Source organism: Pseudophryne corroboree, chromosome 7 (assembly GCF_028390025.1).
Source record: "Pseudophryne corroboree isolate aPseCor3 chromosome 7, aPseCor3.hap2, whole genome shotgun sequence".
NCBI classification, from domain to species: Eukaryota; Metazoa; Chordata; class Amphibia; order Anura; family Myobatrachidae; genus Pseudophryne; species Pseudophryne corroboree.
The window spans coordinates 45,439,874-45,467,402 of record NC_086450.1 but is presented as its reverse complement, the minus strand read 5'-3'; the positions used below and the strand labels follow the sequence as shown (position 1 = coordinate 45,467,402).

The following is a 27,529-nucleotide window of genomic DNA, read 5'->3' as shown; positions in this document are numbered from 1 at the left end:
CTACCCTGAGTCCGCCGCTGGGACAGACGTTTGCATGGCGGCTGCTGGCAGCTTGTGACAGGAAAAGGTTTTTTTCCTGTCACCACTGTCAGTCTTCTTGGGGAATATGCGCTCTAACTAGGTGTGCGCTGTGGGCAATGCCCCTTCTGCACACACCTAGTTACGGCGCTGGGTATAGTATTGCCTTATCCCCCCCCCCACACACACACACATATCGCATCTGCTTCCAGTGTTCACACTTTGCACATGCGAACCAAATGCAAAAGAAAACCCAAAACCACATGTGGCACATGCACACAAAAAGTCGCTGTTGCATACGACACAAATGGGAACAGAAGTAGAGCAGAAAGTACCTGGGCGGTGACTGGTAAATGGCCTCGTTTGTGTCAGTGAAAGCAGCTACGTTCCCAGATGCAGAGCCGCTTCTACCAAGGCCTTGTTAAGATAGAGATACTACACTTGTCATAGGACTGATGAAAGTGATGGTGGTTGGTCTAGAACCATTGCCAGTGTTACTGCATGCCCGGGTGCTGGCAGTGGCTGTATTATCGCACCAGCGTAGAAGTTAGTTTTACTTACAGTACATTTGCTTTTGTGATTCCTGTACGACAGACGAACTCGTGGAGTAAAAGACATCTCCACCCCATTTATTGTTTTAAAAAGGCGCACAATCAGCACCCCCTCAGTGAGTGTACAACAATCAGGGTGTTTTACATTTCCAAAACGGGTCTAAAATAGAAACTCCCCCTAAAATGTGATATCGCTACACCTTGGAGATCATTTAAATATCTTATTTCAATAAACTAAACATTTGAATGTGACTTAAAACAATAGATTATCGTCAATCACTATGGAAACACATACAGTTTGTATCTCATGATGCTTTGTTGCTGTAAGGCTTAACCACAAAATGCACCATTTTTTTCATCTTCTTTATCACTTTTGAAGACGAGGCCGGCATCAGTGTATCTCTATCGGACACATTGACATTGAATAACGGGGGTACAGCTAGACCCGTCCTTTCTTTGTTGATGAACAGTGGTCCTATAAAATATAAACAAGGTCCAAACGGAGTGTTCACCTTCCAATAGGAGCAGCCAGAATCCCAAACCACAGAGTATTTTTCATTGTTATTTGGGAAGACCCAGGTTTGGATACCGTAGTCCCCTTTTTGAAGTCCCCAGTCCTTAGGAGGAGTATCTGAACTGTAGGCATGGTTAATGCGCTCCCATATTATCTTCAGAGGCCAACATGCTTCCTGGTACTCTGGCATCATTATTACATCCATGTTCTATAGACAATTACACACTGGCTCTTCTTTCCACGAGGTCTCTAGACGTGTTTGCTCAAATACTGCACTATCCTCAACCAAATAAATCTGCAACATAAGATAATTAGGGATAAATAATAGGACATTGACCACATTGGAACGGTTGAATAAATTTGTAAGTGGTCACACATTTTTTTCCATAAGGAGAATAAAGAGAGACCCGTATGTCTTTCTGTCCCACTCATGTTCACTATAGTCTGTTGAATGGGCTAGCTGAATGTATCCTTACCTATCAATGACTAATGCGGGCCATACATCTACGAGCCTATTCCCCATTTCCCAGATGCCAATCAGATGAACGTTGATTTGTCCGGCAATCTGCAAAATCCAGGATAAAAATCCCCAATTCTCAGCTTCTGATCATTTTTGGGTTGGAATATTTGCAATGGAGGGTTTACAACATGTTGGATTTTGCCCATGACCCGACCTAAGCATCGGCATATTAGGGAATTCCCACGATAGATGCATGGACCCCATAAGATTAGAGAAGTAATATAACAGATCTTCCAACAGTTGCCATGTGATATTTAACCCTCAGTCAGGCACAGCTGGCCTGATAGGCGCCACAAAGCTGTTCTCGCTCCCCTCTCGGCCGAAAGGGGGCGCAGGGGCCTGTCTCTCCTAGTACTGTACCTTCCTATCTCTAGGTGCTGTTCGAAACCACCCTAGTCAGTTTTCCCGCCGCCTGCATGGAGTGCAGTAGTGACCCTCCTGGCCTCTCAGACACACTGCGCCCAAACTCGTGCCCAAACTTATACTCATGTTCGTGTTTTCTCTTTTTTGCTTCAGATTTTCTGTTGAAATGGCCCGTAAAACCTACGATTTCTCTCTTTGTACATCCTAATGAAGATCGCTGATAAACTTTAATAGCGTTAGAATTTAGTTAATTAGGTGCTAATGATGATTTTCTAACAGGCGGCTGTCATGCGCACTGCGCCTAAACCCGGGAGTCCTAGAGGTGCGCCTGACGGAGGGTTAATGGATACTCTCATATCAACCTACACCATGTCATTAATCAACATCTTTCACTGATAAGATCTAATTAATACTTGCCTACTATTCCAGAATGTCCAAGAGAAACCTGTATGTTTTCCTATAACTATACTTTTTGTTATTATACACATCTCAAAAAGCACCACTAAGATATCCATATTGTTCTAAGTCTTTGTCTTAAATTTAGAGAGACTGATCGTGAAATTGATGCGTACTTACCAAATCTACACTCACTGATGGAGGCTCACAGGACTGCAGCAGAACAAGCAGTGAGAAGGTCTTACTATGACATCTGTTCCAATGGTTGGTGGGTGTGTCTGCAGGCAGGGGTCAGTTTATTCCTTCTTTGCTCGGTGCCCTTTGGTGTTATATTCCCCGCAGCTGCACTAGACAGAGGAGTCACAAGATAGTCATGTAGTGTTCCTTAGGCTGTATTGGCTATTGTGGCAGTATAATATATATTATTCTAAGTGCATAGCAGAGCAATTTAGATTTTATGCATAATTTCAGCGTTAAACCAAAGGAAAACAGAAGGAGAACATTCAATCTGCAATCTCCACTACAGAAGGAAGCAACAAATGTGAGCTCACTTACAACAAACACCTGCTGTCTGTATATCCAGAACACTCAGCACTGAAGTCCTTGTTTGGACTCTGTAACATCTTTAACATATTTCACTAACAACTATTTGTGCTGGATTTCTGTTTTTCACACACTTCTGATTGCATATCTGTACCAATGTCAATTAGCCCTTATACCTTTGTGTGTACACACGGTGAGATTTTTTCTTAAGATTTTGACTATATAGTCAAAATTGTAAGAAAAGTTAGTGCAGATCGCAAGGTGAAAGTCACCTTGCGATCCCGATGCGCGGTCCCGCCAGGTCGGCATCGCAAGAAAAGATAGGCTGTGCAGGCAAGTCAATCCTTGCTAGATCGGTGTCCTATCTAGTTCATCTCACATGTCAATGACATCTCACATAAGCCAGGTCCGAAACTAGGGGGGGGCTAGGGGGGCAGGCGACCTGGGCGCCGGATTGGAGGGGGCGCCGAGACCCCCAAACACCGCCGCGGCACTTTTAAACCCCCTTCTCCCGAGTGCCCAGCTCGGGGGGCGGGGTTTCGCGGAATGACGCGATTGCGTCGTGACGTCACGGCGCAAACGCGTCATTCAACGAAACCCCGCCGGAGGAGGGAGAACTGAAGGGGGAGCCCGGAGCCGCGCAGACGAGGAGGGAGAGGCGGCTGAAGAGCGGCGAGAACCGCTTCAAATGTAAGTCAGCCCCTCTCCCTTCCTCTCTCTCTCTCTCTCTCTCTCTCTCTCTCCCTCCCTCTCCCCACCACCTGCCGTAATGTTTAAAATGGGGACCTGTGCCTGCGTACTGTGTAAAATGGGGACCTGTGCCTGCGTACTGTGTAAAATGGGGACCTGTGCCAGCGTACTGTGTAAAATGGGGACCTGTGCCAGCGTACTGTGTAAAATGGGGACCTGTGCCAGCGTACTGTGTAAAATGGGGACCTGTGCCAGCATACTGTGTAAAATGGGGACCTGTGCCAGCGTACTGTGTAAAATGGGGACCTGTGCCAGCGTACTGTGTAAAATGGGGACCTGTGCCTGCGTACTGTGTAAAATGGGGACCTGTGCCAGCGTAATGTGTAAAATGGGGACCTGTGCCAGCGTACTGTGTAAAATGGGGACCTGTGCCAGCGTACTGTGTAAAATGGGGACCTGTGCCAGCGTACTGTGTAAAATGGGGACCTGTGCCAGCGTACTGTGTAAAATGGGGACCTGTGCCAGCGTACTGTGTAAAATGGGGACCTGTGCCAGCGTACTGTGTAAAATGGGGACCTGTGCCAGCATACTGTGTAAAATGGGGACCTGTGCCTGCGTACTGTGTAAAATGGGGACCTGTGCCAGCGTAATGTGTAAAATGGGGACCTGTGCCAGCGTACTGTGTAAAATGGGGACCTGTGCCAGCGTACTGTGTAAAATGGGGACCTGTGCCAGCGTACTGTGTAAAATGGGGACACTTGCCAGCGTACTGTGTAAAATGGGGACCTGTGCCAGCGTACTGTGTAAAATGGGGACCTGTGCCAGCGTACTGTGTAAAATGGGGACCTGTACCAGCGTACTGTGTAAAATGGGGACCTGTGGCTGCGTACTGTGTAAAATGGGGACCTGTGCCAGCGTAATGTGTAAAATGGGGACCTGTGCCAGCGTACTGTGTAAAATGGGGACCTGTGCCAGCGTACTGTGTAAAATGGGGACCTGTGTCTGCGTACTGTGTAAAATGGGGACCTGTGCCAGCGTAATGTGTAAAATGGGGACCTGTGCCAGCGTACTGTGTCAAATGGGGACCTGTGCCAGCGTACTGTGTCAAATGGGGACCTGTGCCAGCGTACTGTGTAAAATGGGGACCTGTGCCAGCGTACTGTGTAAAATGGGGACACTTGCCAGCGTACTGTGTAAAATGGGGACCTGTGCCTGCGTACTGTGTAAAATGGGGACCTGTGCCAGCGTACTGTGTAAAATGGGGACCTGTGCCAGCGTACTGTGTAAAATGGGGACCTGTGCCTGCGTACTGTGTAAAATGGGGACCTGTGCCTGCGTACTGTGTAAAATGGGGACCTGTGCCAGCGTACTGTGTAAAATGGGGACCTGTGCCAGCGTACTGTGTAAAATGGGGACCTGTGCCTGCGTACTGTGTAAAATGGGGACCTGTGCCAGCGTAATGTGTAAAATGGGGACCTGTGCCAGCGTACTGTGTAAAATGGGGACCTGTGCCAGCGTACTGTGTAAAATGGGGACCTGTGCCAGCGTACTGTGTAAAATGGGGACCTGTGCCAGCGTACTGTGTAAAATGGGGACACTTGCCAGCGTACTGTGTAAAATGGGGACCTGTGCCAGCGTACTGTGTAAAATGGGGACCTGTGCCAGCGTACTGTGTAAAATGGGGACCTGTGCCAGCGTAATGTGTAAAATGGGGACCTGTGCCAGCGTACTGTGTAAAATGGGGACCTGTGCCAGCGTACTGTGTAAAATGGGGACCTGTGCCAGCGTACTGTGTAAAATGGGGACCTGTGCCAGCGTACTGTGTAAAATGGGGACACTTGCCAGCGTACTGTGTAAAATGGGGACCTGTGCCTGCGTACTGTGTAAAATGGGGACCTGTGCCAGCGTACTGTGTAAAATGGGGACCTGTGCCAGCGTACTGTGTAAAATGGGGACCTGTGCCAGCGTACTGTGTAAAATGGGGACCTGTGCCAGCGTACTGTGTAAAATGGGGACCTGTGCCAGCGTACTGTGTAAAATGGGGACCTGTGCCAGCGTACTGTGTAAAATGGGGACCTGTGCCTGCGTACTGTGTAAAATGGGGACCTGTGCCAGCGTACTGTGTAAAATGGGGACCTGTGCCAGCGTACTGTGTAAAATGGGGACCTGTGCCAGCGTACTGTGTAAAATGGGGACCTGTGCCAGCGTACTGTGTAAAATGGGGACCTGTGCCAGCGTACTGTGTAAAATGGGGACACTTGCCAGCGTACTGTGTAAAATGGGGACCTGTGCCTGCGTACTGTGTAAAATGGGGACACTTGCCAGCGTACTGTGTAAAATGGGGACCTGTGCCAGCGTACTGTGTAAAATGGGGACCTGTGCCAGCGTACTGTGTAAAATGGGGACACTTGCCAGCTTACTGTGTAAAATGGGGACACGTGCCTGCCGCAATGTGTAAAATGGGGACCTGTGCCTGCGTACTGTGTAAAATGGGGACACTTGCCAGCTTACTGTGTAAAATGGGGACACTTGCCAGCTTACTGTGTAAAATGGGGACACGTGCCTGCCGCAATGTGTAAAATGGGGACACTTTTTCCTGCCGCAATGTGTAAAATGGGGACACTTTTTCCTGGATATGAAATTTATGTTAGAAAAGGCAGTTTTTCAGGTTAAAAAGTTCTGAAAGAGATATATATATATATTAGAGATGAGCGCCTGAAATTTTTCGGGTTTTGTGTTTTGGTTTTGGGTTCGGTTCCGCGGCCGTGTTTTGGGTTCGACCGCGTTTTGGCAAAACCTCACCGAATTTTTTTTGTCGGATTCGGGTGTGTTTTGGATTCGGGTGTTTTTTTCAAAAAACACTAAAAAACAGCTTAAATCATTGAATTTGCGGTCATTTTGATCCCATAGTATTATTAACCTCAATAACCATAATTTATACTCATTTTCAGTCTATTCTGAACACCTCACACCTCACAATATTATTTTTAGTCCTAAAATTTGCACCGAGGTCGCTGTGTGACTAAGATAAGCGACCCAAGTGGCCGACACAAACACCTGGCCCATCTAGGAGTGGCACTGCAGTGTCACGCAGGATGGCCCTTCAAAAAAATACTCCCCAAACAGCACATGACGCAAAGAAAAAAAGAGGCGCAATGAGGTAGCTGACTGTGTGAGTAAGACTAGCGACCCTAGTGGCCGACACAAACACCGGGCCCATCTAGGAGTGGCACTGCAGTGTCACGCAGGATGTCCCTTCCAAAAAACCCTCCCCAAACAGCACATGACGCAAAGAAAAAAAGAGGCGCAATGAGGTAGCTGACTGTGTGAGTAAGACTAGCGACCCTAGTGGCCGACACAAACACCGGGCCCATCTAGGAGTGGCACTGCAGTGTCACGCAGGATGGCCCTTCCAAAAAACCCTCCCCAAACAGCACATGACGCAAAGAAAAAGAAAAGAAAAAAGAGGTGCAAGATGGAATTGTCCTTGGGCCCTCCCACCCTTATGTTGTATAAACAAAACAGGACATGCACACTTTAACCAACCCATCATTTCAGTGACAGGGTCTGCCACACGACTGTGACTGATATGACGGGTTGGTTTGGACCCCCCCCAAAAAAGAATCAATTAATCTCTCCTTGCACAAACTGGCTCTACAGAGGCAAGATGTCCACCTCATCATCACCCTCCGATATATCACCGTGTACATCCCCCTCCTCACAGATTATCAATTCGTCCCCACTGGAATCCACCATCTCAGCTCCCTGTGTACTTTGTGGAGGCAATTGCTGCTGGTCAATGTCTCCGCGGAGGAATTGATTATAATTCATTTTAATGAACATCATCTTCTCCACATTTTCTGGATGTAACCTCGTACGCCGATTGCTGACAAGGTGAGCGGCGGCACTAAACACTCTTTCGGAGTACACACTTGTGGGAGGGCAACTTAGGTAGAATAAAGCCAGTTTGTGCAAGGGCCTCCAAATTGCCTCTTTTTCCTGCCAGTATAAGTACGGACTGTGTGACGTGCCTACTTGGATGCGGTCACTCATATAATCCTCCACCATTCTATCAATGTTGAGAGAATCATATGCAGTGACAGTAGACGACATGTCCGTAATCGTTGTCAGGTCCTTCAGTCCGGACCAGATGTCAGCATCAGCAGTCGCTCCAGACTGCCCTGCATCACCGCCAGCGGGTGGGCTCGGAATTCTGAGCCTTTTCCTCGCACCCCCAGTTGCGGGAGAATGTGAAGGAGGAGATGTTGACAGGTCGCGTTCCGCTTGACTTGACAATTTTGTCACCAGCAGGTCTTTCAACCCCAGCAGACTTGTGTCTGCCGGAAAGAGAGATCCAAGGTAGGCTTTAAATCTAGGATCGAGCACGGTGGCCAAAATGTAGTGCTCTGATTTCAACAGATTGACCACCCGTGAATCCTTGTTAAGCGAATTAAGGGCTCCATCCACAAGTCCCACATGCCTAGCGGAATCGCTCCGTGTTAGCTCCTCCTTCAATGTCTCCAGCTTCTTCTGCAAAAGCCTGATGAGGGGAATGACCTGACTCAGGCTAGCAGTGTCTGAACTGACTTCACGTGTGGCAAGTTCAAAGGGCATCAGAACCTTGCACAACGTTGAAATCATTCTCCACTGCGCTTGAGACAGGTGCATTCCACCTACTATATCGTGCTCAATTGTATAGGCTTGAATGGCCTTTTGCTGCTCCTCCAACCTCTGAAGCATATAGAGGGTTGAATTCCACCTCGTTACCACTTCTTGCTTCAGATGATGGCAGGGCAGGTTCAGTAGTTTTTGGTGGTGCTCCAGTCTTCTGTACGTGGTGCCTGTACGCCGAAAGTGTCCCGCAATTCTTCTGGCCACCGACAGCATCTCTTGCACGCCCCTGTCGTTTTTAAAAAAATTCTGCACCACCAAATTCAAGGTATGTACAAAACATGGGACGTGCTGGAATTTGCCCATATTTAATGCACACACAATATTGCTGGCGTTGTCCGATGCCACAAATCCACAGGAGAGTCCAATTGGGGTAAGCCATTCCGCGATGATCTTCCTCAGTTGCCGTAAGAGGTTTTCAGCTGTGTGCGTATTCTGGAAAGCGGTGATACAAAGCGTAGCCTGCCTAGGAAAGAGTTGGCGTTTGCGAGATGCTGCTACTGGTGCCGCCGCTGCTGTTCTTGCGGCGGGAGTCCATACATCTACCCAGTGGGCTGTCACAGTCATATAGTCCTGACCCTGCCCTGCTCCACTTGTCCACATGTCCGTGGTTAAGTGGACATTGGGTACAACTGCATTTTTTAGGACACTGGTGAGTCTTTTTCTGACGTCCGTGTACATTCTCGGTATCGCCTGCCTAGAGAAGTGGAACCTAGATGGTATTTGGTAACGGGGGCACACTGCCTCAATAAATTGTCTAGTTCCCTGTGAACTAACGGCGGATACCGGACGCACGTCTAACACCAACATAGTTGTCAAGGCCTCAGTTATCCGCTTTGCAGCAGGATGACTGCTGTGATATTTCATCTTCCTCGCAAAGGACTGTTGAACAGTCAATTGCTTACTGGAAGTAGTACAAGTGGGCTTACGACTTCCCCTCTGGGATGACCATCGACTCCCAGCAGCAACAACAGCAGCGCCAGCAGCAGTAGGCGTTACACGCAAGGATGCATCGGAGGAATCCCAGGCAGGAGAGGACTCGTCAGAATTGCCAGTGACATTGCCTGCAGGACTATTGGCATTCCTGGGGAAGGAGGAAATTGACACTGAGGGAGTTGGTGGGGTGGTTTGCGTGAGCTTGGTTACAAGAGGAAGGGATTTACTGGTCAGTGGACTGCTTCCGCTGTCACCCAAAGTTTTTGAACTTGTCACTGACTTATTATGAATGCGCTGCAGGTGACGTATAAGGGAGGATGTTCCGAGGTGGTTAACGTCCTTACCCCTACTTATTACAGCTTGACAAAGGGAACACACGGCTTGACACCTGTTGTCCGCATTTCTGGTGAAATACCTCCACACCGAAGAGCTGATTTTTTTGGTATTTTCACCTGGCATGTCAACGGCCATATTCCTCCCACGGACAACAGGTGTCTCCCCGGGTGCCTGACTTAAACAAACCACCTCACCATCAGAATCCTCCTGGTCAATTTCCTCCCCAGCGCCAGCAACACCCATATCCTCCTCATCCTGGTGTACTTCAACACTGACATCTTCAATCTGACTATCAGGAACTGGACTGCGGGTGCTCCTTCCAGCACTTGCAGGGGGCGTGCAAATGGTGGAAGGCGCATGCTCTTCACGTCCAGTGTTGGGAAGGTCAGGCATCGCAACCGACACAATTGGACTCTCCTTGTGGATTTGGGATTTCGAAGAATGCACAGTTCTTTGCTGTGCTGCTTTTGCCAGCTTGAGTCTTTTCATTTTTCTAGCGAGAGGCTGAGTGCTTCCATCCTCATGTGAAGCTGAACCACTAGCCATGAACATAGGCCAGGGCCTCAGCCGTTCCTTGCCACTCCGTGTGGTAAATGGCATATTGGCAAGTTTACGCTTCTCCTCCGACAATTTTATTTTAGGTTTTGGAGTCCTTTTTTTACTGATATTTGGTGTTTTGGATTTGACATGCTCTGTACTATGACATTGGGCATCGGCCTTGGCAGACGACGTTGCTGGCATTTCATCGTCTCGGCCATGACTAGTGGCAGCAGCTTCAGCACGAGGTGGAAGTGGATCTTGATCTTTCCCTAATTTTGGAACCTCAACATTTTTGTTCTCCATATTTTAATAGGCACAACTAAAAGGCACCTCAGGTAAACAATGGAGATGGATGGATTGGATACTAGTATACAATTATGGACGGGCTGCCGAGTGCCGACACAGAGGTAGCCACAGCCGTGAACTACCGCACTGTACTGTGTCTGCTGCTAATATATAGACTGGTTGATAAAGAGATAGTATACTCGTAACTAGTATGTATGTATAAAGAAAGAAAAAAAAACCACGGTTAGGTGGTATATACAATTATGGACGGGCTGCCGAGTGCCGACACAGAGGTAGCCACAGCCGTGAACTACCGCACTGTACTGTGTCTGCTGCTAATATAGACTGGTTGATAAAGAGATAGTATACTCGTAACTAGTATGTATGTATAAAGAAAGAAAAAAAAACCACGGTTAGGTGGTATATACAATTATGGACGGGCTGCCGAGTGCCGACACAGAGGTAGCCACAGCCGTGAACTACCGCACTGTACTGTGTCTGCTGCTAATATAGACTGGTTGATAAAGAGATAGTATACTCGTAACTAGTATGTATGTATAAAGAAAGAAAAAAAAACCACGGTTAGGTGGTATATACAATTATGGACGGGCTGCCGAGTGCCGACACAGAGGTAGCCACAGCCGTGAACTACCGCACTGTACTGTGTCTGCTGCTAATATAGACTGGTTGATAAAGAGATAGTATACTCGTAACTAGTATGACTATAAAGAAAGAAAAAAAAACCACGGTTAGGTGGTATATACAATTATGGACGGGCTGCCGAGTGCCGACACAGAGGTAGCCACAGCCGTGAACTACCGCACTGTACTGTGTCTGCTGCTAATATAGACTGGTTGATAAAGAGATAGTATACTACTAATATTATATATACTGGTGGTCAGGTCACTGGTCACTAGTCACACTGGCAGTGGCACTCCTGCAGCAAAAGTGTGCACTGTTTAATTTTAATATAATATTATGTACTCCTGGCTCCTGCTATAACCTATAACTGGCACTGCAGTGCTCCCCAGTCTCCCCCACAATTATAAGCTGTGTGAGCTGAGCACAGTCAGATATATATATACATTGATGCAGCACACTGGGCTGAGCAGTGCACACAGATATGGTATGTGACTGAGTCACTGTGTGTATCGTTTTTTTCAGGCAGAGAACGGATATATTAAATAAAACAAACAACTGCACTGTCTGGTGGTCACTGTGGTCGTCAGTCACTAAACTCTGCACTCTCTTCTACAGTATCACAGCCTCAGGTCAATCTCTCTCTCTCTCTCTCAACCCTAATCTAAATGGAGAGGACGCCAGCCACGTCCTCTCCCTATCAATCTCAATGCACGTGTGAAAATGGCGGCGACGCGCGGCTCCTTATATAGAATCCGAGTCTCGCGAGAATCCGACAGCGTCATGATGACGTTCGGGCGCGCTCGGGTTAACCGAGCAAGGCGGGAGGATCCGAGTCTGCTCGGATCCGTGAAAAAAACCATGAAGTTCTGGCGGGTTCGGATTCAGAGAAACCGAACCCGCTCATCTCTAATATATATATATATATATATATATATATATAATATTTTTATTCATTTTTTTATTTATTTATTTTTTATTTTATTATTTTTATTTATTTATTGTAAAATAATTTTATTTTATTTTTTGCGGGGGGAGGGGGGGGGGGGGGGTGTCAAATGACTACCTTGCCCCGGGTGACAGAAATCCTAGTTTCGGCCCTGCATAAGCCAAAATCTCACATAAGCCAAAATCGTAAGCACACATGGGCCCTCATTCCGAGTTGATCGCTCGCAAGGCGATTTTAGCAGAGTTACACACGCTAAGCCGCCGCCTACTGGGAGTGAATCTTAGCTTCTTAAAATTGCGACCGATGTATTCGCAATATTGCGATTACAAACTACTTAGCAGTTTCAGAGTAGCTTCAGACTTACTCGGCATCTGCGATCAGTTCAGTGCTTGTCGTTCCTGGTTTGACGTCATAAACACACCCAGCGTTCGCCCAGACACTCCTCCGTTTCTCCGGCCACTCCTGCGTTTTTTCCGGAAACGGTAGCGTTTTTAACCACACGCCCCTGAAACGCCGTGTTTCCGCCCAGTAACACCCATTTCCTGTCAATCACATTACGATCGCCGGAGCGAAGAAAAAGCCGTGAGTAAAAATACTATCTTCATTGTTAAATTACTTGGCGCAGTCGCAGTGCGAATATTGCGCATGCGTACTAAGCGGAATTTTACTGCGATGCGATGAAATATACCGAGCGAACGACTCGGAATGAGGGCCATAGTACAGATCTCAAGAAAAGTTAGTCAAAATCTGTCCTATCTGGCCTCCGGGGAGTTCAAGGGAAATCGCAAGTAAAAATAGGACATAGCAAGGATCTCACCGTGTGTACACATTAGCCTCTCATCCTCTTACTTCTAACACACTCTACTTTAATATTCAATTTCTGCACCAATAAAATCTCATTTACTCCACTTAATAATAAACTATTATCATTGGGCATATACATTTAGCAACACATACTATCACCTGCATTTCTGCACATCTACTGCACTGTCTCTCTCATACAGTCTCCAGTCCCACCAGTTTTCTTCCCCCTAGTTACCTCATACACACTAGACCAAAATGTATTCACCTCCCCATCACTCAGCATCTACTTAATCCTTTATTCTGCCAACTTTCCCCTGACCACCTATATCCTACCCCTCTAGTCTCCTCTATCTCCTCTTCCCCATTTCTACCCTCCTCTGTCTGCCTTCCTCTCCCCCTCTGCTTCTCTCACCCTTTTCTTCCATTTTTCCACTTTCATTCACTTCTCAACCACAAGGGTCATACTACTCCACCACTAAGCCCTGCTCCCTCCCTCCTCACCTCCATCCGCATTACATTAGCTCCCTCCTTATCCAACTCCTGCAGTCTTCCCTTCCTAGCTCACACTATCACTACACTTTCTCTTACTCTGTACTCCAAATCAATCTCACCAACTCTTATAATCTTATTCATAGCTCTTCCACAAACTCTGTCCCTCTCTCCTGTGCTATCTGGAATGCCAGGTCTGTATGTAATAAACTGGTTCCCACCAATGACATTTTTATCTACAACTCCTTGAATCTCCTATCCATTACTGAGACCTGGATTTCCCCCTCAGACACCACTTCTCATGCAGCTCTCTCCTCTAGGGGACTAACATTCTCATACCCCCAGGCCCAGGGGTAGCCATGGTGGGGATGGTGTTAGGGTTCTTCTATCTTCCGGTTAGTCTTACCAACACATACTCTTAGAACCGTCCCTTACATTCTCTACATTTCAGGTTCATGCCATATGCCTCTTACAACCTGTTCACCTTCGAGAACCTCTCATTTACCACCCCCTTGGCTCTCCCTCCAAAGTCCTTGACAACTTTGCTTCCTGGCTGCCTCACTTCTTCTCTGTAGATCTTCCCTCCATTATCTTAGGTGACTTCACTATCCCAATCGATATTCCACAGAATCCTCTGCCTCTAAACCTCTTACCTTCACATCATTGTTTGGTCTCTTTCAATGGTGCTCACCACCCTTCCATGTAAGTGGGCACTCACTTGATCTGGTCTTCACTCACCATTGTGATATTTCTGATTACTCCAATTCCCCATTCTCCCTCTCTGATTATCATCTTCTCTCTTTTAACTTATCCATGTCTCCTACTCCACTTCTGACTCCTAAGTTTACCATCACTGAGCGTAACATTGAGGCCATCGACAACATTTCTATATCCTCCCTGCTGGACTCTATACTATGCAATCCCTTACTTCTGCTCTTGAATCTGTTGCTTCGGTGATCACTATTGATCCTTTACAGAGCCACACTTAAATTCAATTGCAAAGCACCAGATACCTGCAAAAGTTTTCACGAACCACCGAGCAACAGTGGAGGAAATCACACTCTAATGCTCTCCTCTTACAGTGCTGCCTTTTCCCTCTCTCTCTCTCTCTCTAAACATTTATATTTGAAGAACCTCATCTCCTCCCAGTCCTCAAACCCCCAGCATCTCTTCGGCACTTTTACCTCCCTCCTCTGACCACCCCCTCCTCACTCTTTGCACTTGACTTTGACACCTATTTCACATCTAAAACTGACTCCATATGTCAGGACATCACATCCCACCATACCCTCATCCCCTCCTCCTTTCCCAGCCTACCCCTTCCCATCCATCTTTCCATCTTCTACCCCTGTATATGGAGATTAAGTCATGGCTCTCATCCGGTCCCCCCTTCCAACTCCCCCTCCTTAACCCTATCCATTCCCTCTCACCTTCTGTCTGTTCCCATCTTGCCCAACTCCTCAATCTCTCACTTTTATCAGGTACTGTCGCCTCTGCATTCAAGCATGCCCTTGTCTCACTCATTCTTAAAAAATCTACCCTAGATCTTACCATCCTTTAAAACTACCGATACCGCTCTTTCCTCCCTTTTGCCTCCAAACTCCTTGAGCATATTGTTTACACCAGCCTTTCTTTCCTTCTTTGTGGGTTTGACTGCCACCTTGGATCTAACTATATGTAGTTTGTATATTCTCCCCAGAGCCAGCTCCAGGCCTACTAGCACCCTGAGCAAGAAAATTTGAAAGTGCCCCCACCCCTCTATGCACGCGCCTAAGGCACGCGCGCTCCTGGGAAAGTGACGTGGTCTCCTGGGAAAGTGGGTGTGGCCTTACAACTTCATATTATCACACTATAAATAAATATATTTTCACACCCCCTCTACGCACACAATTCGCAGCCTTACACATAACACAGTAGTGTTCCTTATACACAATGTCTCCAGTATAGTGTCAAAATACACATAATGTCTCCAGTATAGTGCCAGATACACATAATGTGCACTGCCAGATAGACATGATATGCCCCCCAGCAGTGCCAGCTATACAACATGCCCCCCAACAGTGCCAGCTACACATGACATGCCCCCCAGCAGTGTCAGTTACACATAACATGCCCCGCAGCAGTGCCAGCTACACATGACATGCCACCCAGCAGTGCCAGCTACACATGACTTGCCCCGCAGCAGTGCCAGCTACACATGACATGCACCCAGCAGTGCCAGCTACACATGACATGCCCCCCAGCTGTGCCAGCTACACATGAAAAAAATTGCACCTGAACTGCCAAAGTGATTACCATGCGATCATGCGATAGATTGCATGGTAATCACGTGATGGGCCGCTCCCGGCGGGTGTCCATCGCAGTGCGATATATTGCATGTATTTTTTAAAAAACCTATGCGATCGCACTGTGATGCGATAAATATTAAGGGCAGCACATACTATCATGAGATGCAGGGCCGGCTCCAGGCCTACTAGCACCCTGAGCGAGAAAATGTAAAAGTGCCCCCCCATGCGCGCGCCAAAGGCTCGCGCGCTCCCGGAAAAGTGGGTGTGGCCTCTGGAAAAGTGGGCGTGGTCTCGTAACTTCATATCATCAAACTATAAATATATTTTCACACAATTAGCAGCCTTACACATAGCCACAGTAGTGTTGCTTACACACAATGTCTCCAGTATAGTGCCAGATACACATAATGTGCAGTGCCAGATAGACATGACATGCCCCCCAGCAGTGCCAGCTACACATGACATGCCCCGCAGCAGTGCCAGCTACACATGACATGCCCCGCAGCAGTGCCAGCTACACATGACATGCCCCGCAGCAGTGCCAGCTATACATGACATGCCCCCCAGCAGTGCCAGCTACACATGACATGCCCCCCAGCAGTGCCAGCTACACATGACATGCCCCCCAGCGGTGCCAGCTACACATGATAGTGTTCACTTTTTAGGGCATGGTGCTGATCACAAGGAGGGCACATTTTTAAGTTAGGAGGGCTAAATGATGTACATACTGCTTGTTGTTCCCATACCTATATGTGAAAGCATGTACAGTGCGCGCCGAAGGCGCGCAGCAAAAATTAAGGGGAGTTACTTCGTGGGGAAGGTGCGTGGCCACATAATAGTGGCAATTTGCATTACACCACACAGTAGTGCAGCTAATACACACTGCACCAGGTAGAACCTCCTATACACTTTGCGCCAGGCATAGCACTGAGACACATTGCGCCAGGCAGAGCACTGAGACACATTGCCTAGCCACAGACGCCTAGCGGGAACACTACATGACATGCCCCCCAGCAGTGCCAGCTACACGTGACATGCTCCCCATCAGTGCCAGCTACACGTGACATGCCCCCCAGAAGTGCCAGCTACACGTGACATGCCCCCCGAGCAGTGCCAGCTACACGTGACATGCCCCCCAGCAGTGCCAGCTACATAAATGGCCACACAGTGCCAGATATGCACCCACAGTTCAGATACATAAATGCCCCCAAAGTGCCAGATACATAAATGCCCCCACAGTGCAGATATGCCCCCCACAGTGCCAGATACATAAATGCCCCCACAGTGCCAGATACATAAGTGCCCACACAGTGCCAGATACATAAGTGCCCCCACAGTGCCAGATACGAAAATGCCCACACAGTGCCAGATATGTCCCCACAGTGCCAGATATAAAAATGCCCACACAGTGCCAGATGTGTCCCCACAGTGCCAGATATAAAAATGCCCCCACAGTGCCAGATATGCCCCCACAGGGCCAGATACATAAATGCCCCCAGTGCCAGATACAAAAATGCCCACACATTGCCAGATGCATAAATGCCCCCAATGCCAGATGCATATGTGCCCACACAGTGCCAGATACATTATTGCCCCCCACAGTGTCAGATACATTAATGCCCCCAGTGCCAGATATGCCCCCACAGTGCCAGATACATTAATGCCCCCAGTGCCAGATATTCCCCCACAGTGCCAGATACATTAATGCCCCCAGTGCCAGATATGCCCCCAAAGTGATAGATACATTAATGCCCCCAGTGCCAGATATGCCCCCACAGTGCCAGATACATTAATGCCCCCAGTGCCAGATATGCCTCCACAGTGATAGATACATTAATAACCCCAGTGCCAGATATGCCCCCACAGTGCCAGATACATTAATGCCCCCAGTGCCAGATATTCCCCCAGTGTCAGATACATTAATGCCCCCAGTGCCAGATATGCCCCCACAGTGATAGATACATTAATGTCCCCAGTGCCAGATATGCCCCCACAGTGAGAGATACCTTAATGCCCCCAGTGCCAGATATGCCCCCACAGTGCCAGATACATTAAATGCCCCCAGTGCCAGATATGCCCCCACAGTGCCAGATAAATAAATGCCACCCACAGTGCCAGATAAATAAATGCCCCCCACAGTGCCAGATAAATAAATGCCCCCACAGTGCCAGATAAATAAGTGCCCCCACAGTGCAGATATACCCCCACAGTGCCAGATACAAAAATGCCCCCACAGTGCCGATATGCCCCCACAGTGCCAGATACAGAAATGCCCCCACAGTGCCAGATACATAAATGCCCCCACAGTGCAGATACATAAATGCCCCCACAGCGCAGATATGCCCCCACAGTGCCAGAAATGCCCCCACAGTGCCAGATACATTAATGCCCCCTCACAGTGCACAGATAAATGTCCCCCTCCGCAGTGCCAGATAAATGCATGCCCCCCACAGTGCCAGATAAATGCCCCCCACAGTGCCACATATGCCCCCAGTACCTGCTGTGCCGAGGGAGGGGGAGTGCTGCTGGGAGTGCTGCTGTGCGCGCCGCTGCGGCCGCTGTCTGTGCTGTCTGCCGCTGTCTGTGCGCGCTGTGCGGCGCCGGTGTCTGACATCAGACGCCGGTGCCGCATAGCGCACACAGCGGCGGCGCACACAGCGGGAGCCGGGAGGACAGCAGGGGAGATCAGGGCCGGCTCCTGGCTCCGACATGGCGGCGCCAGCACGCGGCGCTCTTTAAGGGTGGCGCCCTGCGCGGCCGCTCGAGTCGAACATGCCTCGAGCCGGCCCTGATGAGACGCGATATTCGAGCGGCGTGCCTGCGCATCACGTCGCATGGTACCTTAAATGTGCATACAATCCTTCGATTTCTCTCACAGACACTGTCGAAACTGAAGGATTGCATGCCCTAGCGCACAAGTGTATGGGCTACATAAGGGTCAGATTTATCAAAGGCTGGAGAGAGATAAAGTGGACACAGATGAAGTACAAACCCAGGGTCAGACTGGCCCACAGGGGTACCAGGAAAATCACCGGTATGCCCCACTGCCTGAGGGCCCACTCCTTCCTCTAGGGATCAGGTTCCAGACTGTGCACTTGTATTATACACGGTGGATATGCTGCATTACACTGCACTAAACTATTGTGTATTTCAAGCCTCTGTGGAGGTTGGACACCCCCCCTTTGTAGGCTGGCCACACCCCTAAGTATGGGGCCCTATCACTGCATTCCTCCGTTGGGCCCTTCATGCCTTAGTCCGACACTGTACAAACCAATCAGTATCTGTAATTTTTCAAACACAGCCATGACGCAAACATATGACAATTATTATTTTCAATCTCTCTACACGTTATCTCTCTCCAAAAGCTTTGATAAATCTGGAGACAAATGTTTTGTGTGTAGTCATATATGATATACTGTACAAAATGGTTTCAAATGGTCCTGGTTACAGAGTGTAAATAAATTACTAAAACCAGTTATTTAATTCTTTCACAAACACTATGAACTAAAATTGCTGTTCTATTTATTACTATAGTGTAGTGGCAAGAGCCAGTGTATACTTACAGCCGTATTCTACTGGAAACATGGACTCTGCTCAGCTGTTATCTCAGGGAGGTTTCTTATATCTGTGAGCTGGTGCTAGTGACAGAGGGGGTAATTCCAAGTTGATCGCAGAAGGAATTCTGTTAGCAGTTGGGCAAAACCATGTGCACTGCAGGGGGGACAGATATAACATGTGCAGAGAGAGAGATAGATTTTGGTGTGGTGAGTTTAATCTGCAATCTAAATTGCAGTGTAAAAATAAAGCAGCCGGTATTTACCCTGCACAGAAACAAAATAACCCACCAAATCTAACTCTCTCTGCACATGTTATATCTCCCCCCCCCCCTGCAGTGCACATGGTTTTGCCCAACTGCTAACAGAATTCCTGCTGCGATCAACTTGGAATTACCCCCAGAATTCCCCTCCTCAATATCTCTCCTCCCCCCATCAAACCAAATGTGTATTATATATGGGCATATGGGGCACACAAGGAAGCATGTGAGGCATGTTGTTTTTTTTGTTGTTTTTTTTTTTATAGTGGGAGGGTGGGGGCATATATTTGCACCTGAGCTCACCAATTGCTAGTTTCACCACTGCATTGACAGAACAGGGGAACTGAATAACATTGATTATCTCATTAAAATGGCACACTGCAAAAATAGCTCAGGAATGGTTTGAGGAACATGACAAAAAGTTCAAGGTGTTGACTTGGCCTCTATATTCCTCAGATCTCCATCTGATTGAGCATCTCTGGGATGTGCTGGAAAAAGTCTGAGCCATGGATGTTCCACCTTACTACTTACAAGGCTTGATGGATCTACTGCTAACGTCTTGGTGCCAGATACCACAGGACACCTTCAGAGGCTGTTTTGGCAGCATGAGGAGAACCTACACAATATTAGGCCGGTGATATTAATGTTATGGCTGATGGGTGTTGATCTCTCTTATCTTCCCCCCAGCCATATACAGCAGTTTCTCCTGGGACTGTTCTCTTCTGAAGTGTAAAGGCCCGTACACACTGGTCGATGTATCGGCCGTTCTCTTGAACGGCCGATACATTGCGGGACCGTCGGCCAGTGTGTACGGGCGATACGTCTGTGAACTCCGTCGTTCACAGACGTATCGCGTCGGCCGTGCAGCACAGCCGACGGCCAATATATCTACCGATATATTGGCGCGTCGCTGTGTGTGTACGGGGCGGTCGTCCGACCGCCCGTACACATGCTGCGGCGGCCGGCGGTGATTGACAGGTGAACTGGGCGGGCGCGCCCGCCCGCCCGTTCATGACGTCAGTCCCCCGACGGATCGGGCAGTGTGTATGCACAGCACGCTGCCCGATCCGTACATAGATATATCTGCAGATCAATTGATCTGCAGATATATCTTCCAGTGTGTACCCACCTTAAGTCCTACGCAACCGTCCTTCTCTCCGTCAAGTGACAATGCTCAGCTCTGAGAAATGCTGCAATTTGTGTAACTCCATCATTAATTATGTATGTGATAGTGTGCTTAGCACTCTTAATTTCTAGCACATTAAGGCGAACACTTAATAGTGAATTTTAGGGCCCGATTTAGACCTGATCGCTGTTGTGTGAAATCACACAGCAGCAGACTATCGAATGACTGCGCATGTACCGCAATGCGCAGGCACGTCATCAAACAGCGACAGGATGGTGTGAAAATTTCGATCGCACGGGCGTTGGCAAGGTGATTGACAGGAAGCAGGCACTTGGGGGTGGTAACTGGCTGTTTCTGGGAGTGTCAGGAAAAACGCAGGCGTTCCCAAGCGTTTTCAGGGTGGGTGTGTGACGTCAGCTCCGGCCCCGATCAGCCTGTTTGTATCGCACTGTAGGAGTAAGTGCTGGGCTACGCACAGACTGCACAGTATGGAAAAATCATTCGGTGGTGAGTGAGATGCGAAAGGATTTGCAGTTGTCCGCTGATGGGCGGAATTTTCACATGCTATACACATGCAACCGCACACTTGCACGGGGCTGGTTTTCACTCTCCATGGGCGGCGGCTATCTGATTGCAGACCACTGGAAAAAACGCACAGCAGCAATCAGGCCTGAATTGGGACCTTAGATCCCTCTCCTGGCAAATGCAGCAGAGACAACTTTTTGGAAGTAAACAGTTTCCCTGCAGCTGTGGTGTCCCATTACTATTCACAGCCTGTGTCAAGTGTCTCAGTGTCCCATATAATGAACTGTTGGTTTTTAAAAAAAATAATCCTGAAATACAAATTTTACAGAACTTCAGAATCACTTACAAGTGCTCCCACGATGAAGCCATGTGAGCCCCACCATGCGACTGCAGCTGCCTTGCAAGGTAGGAGGGAGGGAGGGAGGCAGCCTGGAGCACAGAGCTGCTGGAGGCAGTGAGGACACAGGACTGCGGTGCAGTGTAGGAGAGAGGGAGCATGGAGCACAGAGCCACCGGAGGTAGTGGGAACACAGGCCTGCAGTGCAGGGTGGGAGGGAGCCTGGAGAGCAGAACTGCTGGAGGCGGTCGGGACACAGGGCTGCGGTGAAGAGTAGGAGAGAGGAAGCCTGGATTGCAGAACAGCTGGAGGCAGTGGGGACACAGGACTGTGGTGCAGTGTATGAGGGAGGGAGCCTGGAGTACAGAGCCACCGGAGGTAGTGGGAACACAGGGCTGCAGTTCAGGCAGAGCCGGATTAAGGGGGGGTTCCAGGGGGTAAGTACATCCTACCTTATATCCCCCACCAACACCATGTGAGTGTGACGTCTGCGCCGGCGTCCCACCCGTGCCGCCGCGGTCTGATGCCATCAATGCGCATTCGTCCGCCAGTCACCACGGGAGTCCCCGGCCGCAGCACCGCTCGATGACATCATCACGCACAGGCGCGACGCGCGTCCCCATCACCATAACAACCGGACAGTGATATGCAAACTGTTTAAACAAGAGAAACACAAATAGTACACATACGTCTATGAGAATGACATCATGACAGGATCCATATCCATATATATGAAACAAGTATATACCGATTGGTCCAACAAAAGGGAATAATACCACATTGTATATTGTAAGTAACAATCATAAAGAACTTAATCCTTATGTGATAACCCATAGGGCATTAAACTTATCAAACAAAAGAAAAAAGATATCTTCGCTAAATTTAAATGATTACAACATTGCACCTAAGTTTAGTTTACCATTAAGCCCCTTGGGTGCCATAACTTCCAAACGGATAATCCACTCTGTTTCCTTTTTGATCAACAGTGCCCCTCTATCCCCGCCTCTCTTAGATGCTGGGACATGGTCGCTCATACGATATCTGAGGCCAGCTAGAGTATGCCGTGCCTCTAAAAAGTGTCTCGCGACCGGTTGGTCGCTGGCACTGCTCTCTAGCGCTAATTTAATGCTGGAACGATGTACCGCCATCCGCTCCTTGAATTTCCGTTGGGTCTTTCCAATATATGAAAGTCCGCAGGGACAAATAATCCGATATACAACATAACTACTGTTACAAGTAAGGTGATCCCTAATAATATATTTCTTGCCACTATTAGGATGTAAGAAGGTGTCACCCGGAATCAAATACTTACACGTGGTACATGGGCACCTAGTACAACCTCTGGCTAATCTTACAGAACTACCGGCAGCCTCTGACCGTGTTCTAGAGATATCATTTTTTACTAATTTATCTTTCAGGTTTTTGTAACGGGTATAACACGGCATCAGATCTTTATCATTGAAGGGAAGTTCTTTGTCAGATTTGACAATCCTCCAAAGCTTTTTTGAAATCCTATTGACGTTACGTGAACATGTGCTATATTTGCTAACCCATGGTATTTTCTTAAGATTTTTATCTTTATCCGTCTTGACTAATAAATCCTTTCTATCCATATTCAAAACTTTATCCTTAATACAAAGTAACTGATCACGGTCAAATCCACGCTCCAGGAATTTATCTACAAGTGACCCTAGCTGAAGAACTGCAGCAGTCCGTCTGCTGTTAATTCTCCAGATTCTTAACATTTGAGAGTAGGGTAAACCCAACTTCAAACTAACTGGGTGACAACTATTGTAGTGGAGTAGGGTATTCCAGTCAGTGGGTTTAGAGTACACAGTGGTACGTAGCTCTCCATCATTCAATGTAATCAGTACGTCCCAAAAAGATAATGACATTTGGCTAATGGTCACCGTGAATTTTACCACTGAATCAGAAGAATTGTGTGTCTCAATGTAATCCATCAGCTCATCCTTACTACCTGTCCATATCATCAACAGGTCGTCGATGAACCGTGTGTAAAAAATTATTTTACCAGCTATATTTAAATCATCAAAAAAGATTTGCTTTTCAGTTTTAAACATATACAGGTTAGCGAGTGCCGGAGAAACATGCATGTTTTCCAGGTCTCATCTTAACAGAACCACAAGTTAAATAATTAGCTTCGCATGTGGGTCTTATAAAATATGTCAGCTAGTAATGAGTACACCTGTGCTCCTGTTAAGTGACTTGGAAAATGTGACCCGTCTGGGGTGACTTTGTTTGAGAACCACCGCAATAAAGGGTGGAACCCTGCTCTCACTACTGATAATACCTGTTGTTCTGAATATTATTAAAAACATCTTTTTTTATTGGACCAAAGTATCTTTCATTGTCTGTTAAAAATGTTTTTTTATTTTTATGTATTACCGTCTTTATTTTTTTGAAGCAGTCAGTCCCATGTACCAGAACTTAGTGGGGGAGGGTTGTTTTTTTTTTTTTGAGAAAGCCTAGGTGTTATGCACACCAGTGCCTGCAGGAATGTACTGGTGTCTGAACTGTTATGCACACCAGTGCCTGCAGGAATGTACTGGTGTCTGAACTGTTATGCACACCAGTGCCTGCAGGAATGTACTGGTGTCTGAACGGATAGGGATGCAAAACAAATGAACTCACAGACAGACTGGGGAATATGACATTACGTACACAGAAGGTGATAGGGTAACAAAATAAACACAAAGTGAACAGAGAAGCCCAGAGGCTAAGAAACTGGGTGTCTCCCTAGTATTAGGAATGCTCAGATGGAAAAAGCAAGATGTTGTGTTTTAATACGTAGAGAACCCGAAATGCTGTTACTAAGGGCAACAGCAAAACCCTAAAGGGTTACCAACGGGTGTGGCAGTAAACTCCTTGGTCAGAGATGGAATGATAGACCCAAGGAGAGTCTCCACAATCCTAATCCTCACTTGCAGTGCACTGGTTCAGCTTACTGCCACTAAACTGACACCTGAACATCTTGCACAGTGAGAAAGGATTTAGGCAGACAAGTCTGAGAATACAGCCGCAAACTTGCTAAGTTCACAGAGTAGCAAAAGAACCCCAGCAAGTTATACGACTGACTCCAGTCTTACTGCTAGGTCTGGATTGGCAGAGTGTAGTACCAAATCCCCAGGCCTATTTGCAGTAAGCAACAACAAATACAAAGCTACACAGTACTGGCTAACTTTCATGAACTAACTAACCAACAAAGATTCAGCAGCATCTGCTTAACCTGAGAAGAGGGTTTATAAAGCAGGTGCTGTCCACGCCCCACTCAGACCTCACAGACTGTGAGCACAAAAACCAGCACCGGATCCTCTGCCGTGCACAGAGCCTGTAACCACTGCACAGCAAAAGACCCGAACCGGAGTATCAGCTGCGCTCAGGTTACTCCGCTAGCACTTGTCTCCCGGTTGCCATGACGACGTGGCAGCACAGGGCAGGAGACCCTAACACTAGGTGATTCTCATGGTGCTGTTGGCACAGAGAGTGCCTCAAGTGAGTAGTAACCCAGATTATTATCCCTTTTCATTTCACCATTACGCCCTTTTAAGGGATAATTTTCATTGAAGTGGTGGCGACTGGAGCATTACCAAAGATTTTGCCCTAATTAAAAAGAAGCTATAAAAGGAGATGTGAATGAGGGATCAAGGATCTCTGACAATGCCTCAAAGTGACTGTTTCTCTGCATGTGATGGTATCTAAATGCTCATTCTTGCCCATTTTAGGTACTTCTGCTGCTGTTACATCACTTGGAATTTATGGCCAATAAGGAAAGTATACAGGAGGATCATAGGGGTAACCACATTACAGGACAGTGGGGTACTGGTGCTCATTACCACAGCCCCACAGTAGTATCAGGGATGTTGTAGATTTGGTACGATCTCCTTAGATTGCCTTTAGTGAGATTTATAGTGTTCTGGCATATTAGGGACTTTAAATTCATGGCATGAAGCCATTACACAGTGAGAGACAGAATAATGGGGGCTGCAGTCTGCAGAGTCAGTTTTCTTCCCAATCCACATAATAATAAGAATGATAACTAACAGTTAATTTCAGTGTTTCACATACAGCAAAACTATATTCATGAACAGTATTTACATATCTATCTACATCACATTTACCCCCACACACACACTTTCCCCCGTATTACTGGTGAAAAGAATGTATTCAGTAATAATCACTGGTGGATTTCCCACTAGGGACCTGAGGCTTGGTGGGCGCCACCTGCTAAGAATGGCTGCTACCCCCTTCACATGTAATTTATGCATTGGCAATCTGGGGACAAAGGCTTACTGTGTCTGGACCTATTCTATTACAAGCTACCCCCTGACAATCTTGTTTTCTTAGGCCCCCTTTCTCCTGTCCCAATCCTCTTTCCTGTTACTCCCTGCCCTCCTCGTTACATCCCTCTCCAAGCTCAGTCCCGCCCCACCCCACCTGCATTTGCAGACACCCCTCCCCCATGCTAGTTCCTCTTTCCTGCTCTCTCCCTTCTCATCTCCAAACTTCCCCACATATATTAAGCCTGGAGAAGTGATAACGCAGTGATAAGTGCAAGATGATAACGCATCAGCCAGTCAGCTCCTGTCATTTTTCAAATCCATAATAATTGACTGGAGCATTATCACCTTGCACTTATCACTACTTTAACCCTTCTCCAGGTTAATACATCTGCCCCATTGTTAGATATCCTTTTATAAATTGTGATGAGGTTATTTGAATAAAATTTGCATACTCTAACATCTTAACAGCATTTTGGCAGTCATACTGGTACATGAAGGTCCCTCAGGAGAAATGCAATGGTAGGGGTCAGCTGAGTGAAGGGATGTGGCAGAGTATCACAATGCCTGCCATTATAGTAACATAGTAACTAAGGTTGAAAAAAGACAATTGTCCATCAAGTTCAACCTATGTGTGGTCTCCATGCAGTCTTATTATAGGACTAGTTATTTTTATGTTAGTACTAGGTAAATTAACTATAATGCGTGCCTACGCACCATAACCCTGAATATCTGTATCTAATAGGAATTTAACCCATTCTTAAAGGTGTTGACTGAGTCTGCAGTTACTACTCTCTCAGGCAGGGAATTCCAAACACGTATTGTCCTTACTGCGAAAAAACCTTTTCGCCTCAATGTGCAGAAACTCCTCTCCTCTAACCTAAGCGAGTGACCACGTGTCCTCTGCGCTGATCTTATAGAAAACAGGTCCCTCCCAAGCTTTGTGTATTGACCCCTTATATATTTGTAGATGTTGATTATGTCCCCTCTTAGTCTCCTCTTTTCCAATGTAAACATGCCTAGCCTTGCAAGCCTTTCCTTGTATTCCAGCGTCTCCATGCCCTTGATTAGTTTGGCCGCCTGCCTCTGAACCTTTTCTAGCTCCAGGATATCCTTTTTGTAATATGGTGCCCAAAATTGCACAGAGTATTCAAGATGAGGCCTCACTAGTGATTTATATAATGGGAGTATAATACTCTCGTCCCTTGCCTCAATTCCCCGTTTTATGCATGCTAATATCTTATTAGCCTTCTTTGCTGCACTCCTACTTTGGGTACTGCTGCTTAATTTGTTATCTATGTGAACCCCTAAGTCTTTTTCCATTACAGAATCCCCTAATATTTCCACATTTAATATGTAGGTGTCATTTTTGGTCTTGCTCCCACAGTGCATTACCTTGTTGAATCTCATTCTCCATTGTGCTGCCCATGTTTCCAGTTTAGTTAAGTCATTCTGAAGAGACTCAGCATCCCCATCCGTATTTATAACCTTACACAATTTGGTATCGTCTGCGAAAATTGACACCATGTTCTCTAGACCTACTGTTAGGTCGTTGATGAAAATCCTGAACAAAAGTGGTCCAAGTACAGACCCTTGTGGCACATCCCTTAGTACTTTAGTCCAATTTGAAGATGATCCGTTGACCACAACGCGCTGCTCCCTATTTGAATACTGTCCCTTAGAATACCTTCCAATATTTTCCCCACTATAGATGTAAGCCTAACTGGTCTATAATTACCTGGTTCAGCTTTTCTCCCCTTTTTAAATATCGGCACTACCTCCGCTATACGCCAGTCCTTGGGAACCATACCCGATTTAACCGAATCCATAAAGATCAAAAATAGATGTCTTGCTAGTTCAGCGTGCAGCTCCATAAGAACCCTCGGGTGAATTCCGT

The 27,529-nt window shown here is 47.3% G+C and overlaps 1 long non-coding RNA gene across 2 annotated transcripts in view; it reads right to left on the bottom strand.

Moving 5' to 3' along the window:
• Positions 1-626: 626 nt before the first annotated feature.
• Positions 627-27,529, bottom strand: part of LOC134943343 (uncharacterized) — a 42,509-nt gene continuing 15,606 nt past the window's right edge. The window contains exons 4-6 of one of the 2 annotated variants that reach the window (XR_010181481.1): positions 21,787-21,987; positions 2,543-2,709; positions 627-1,378 (exon numbers count right to left, since the gene is read on the bottom strand). This is a non-coding gene — a long non-coding RNA (uncharacterized LOC134943343). The remainder of the gene's footprint in view (positions 1,379-2,542; positions 2,710-21,786; positions 21,988-27,529) is intronic. The other variant, XR_010181482.1, reaches the window with a different exon arrangement.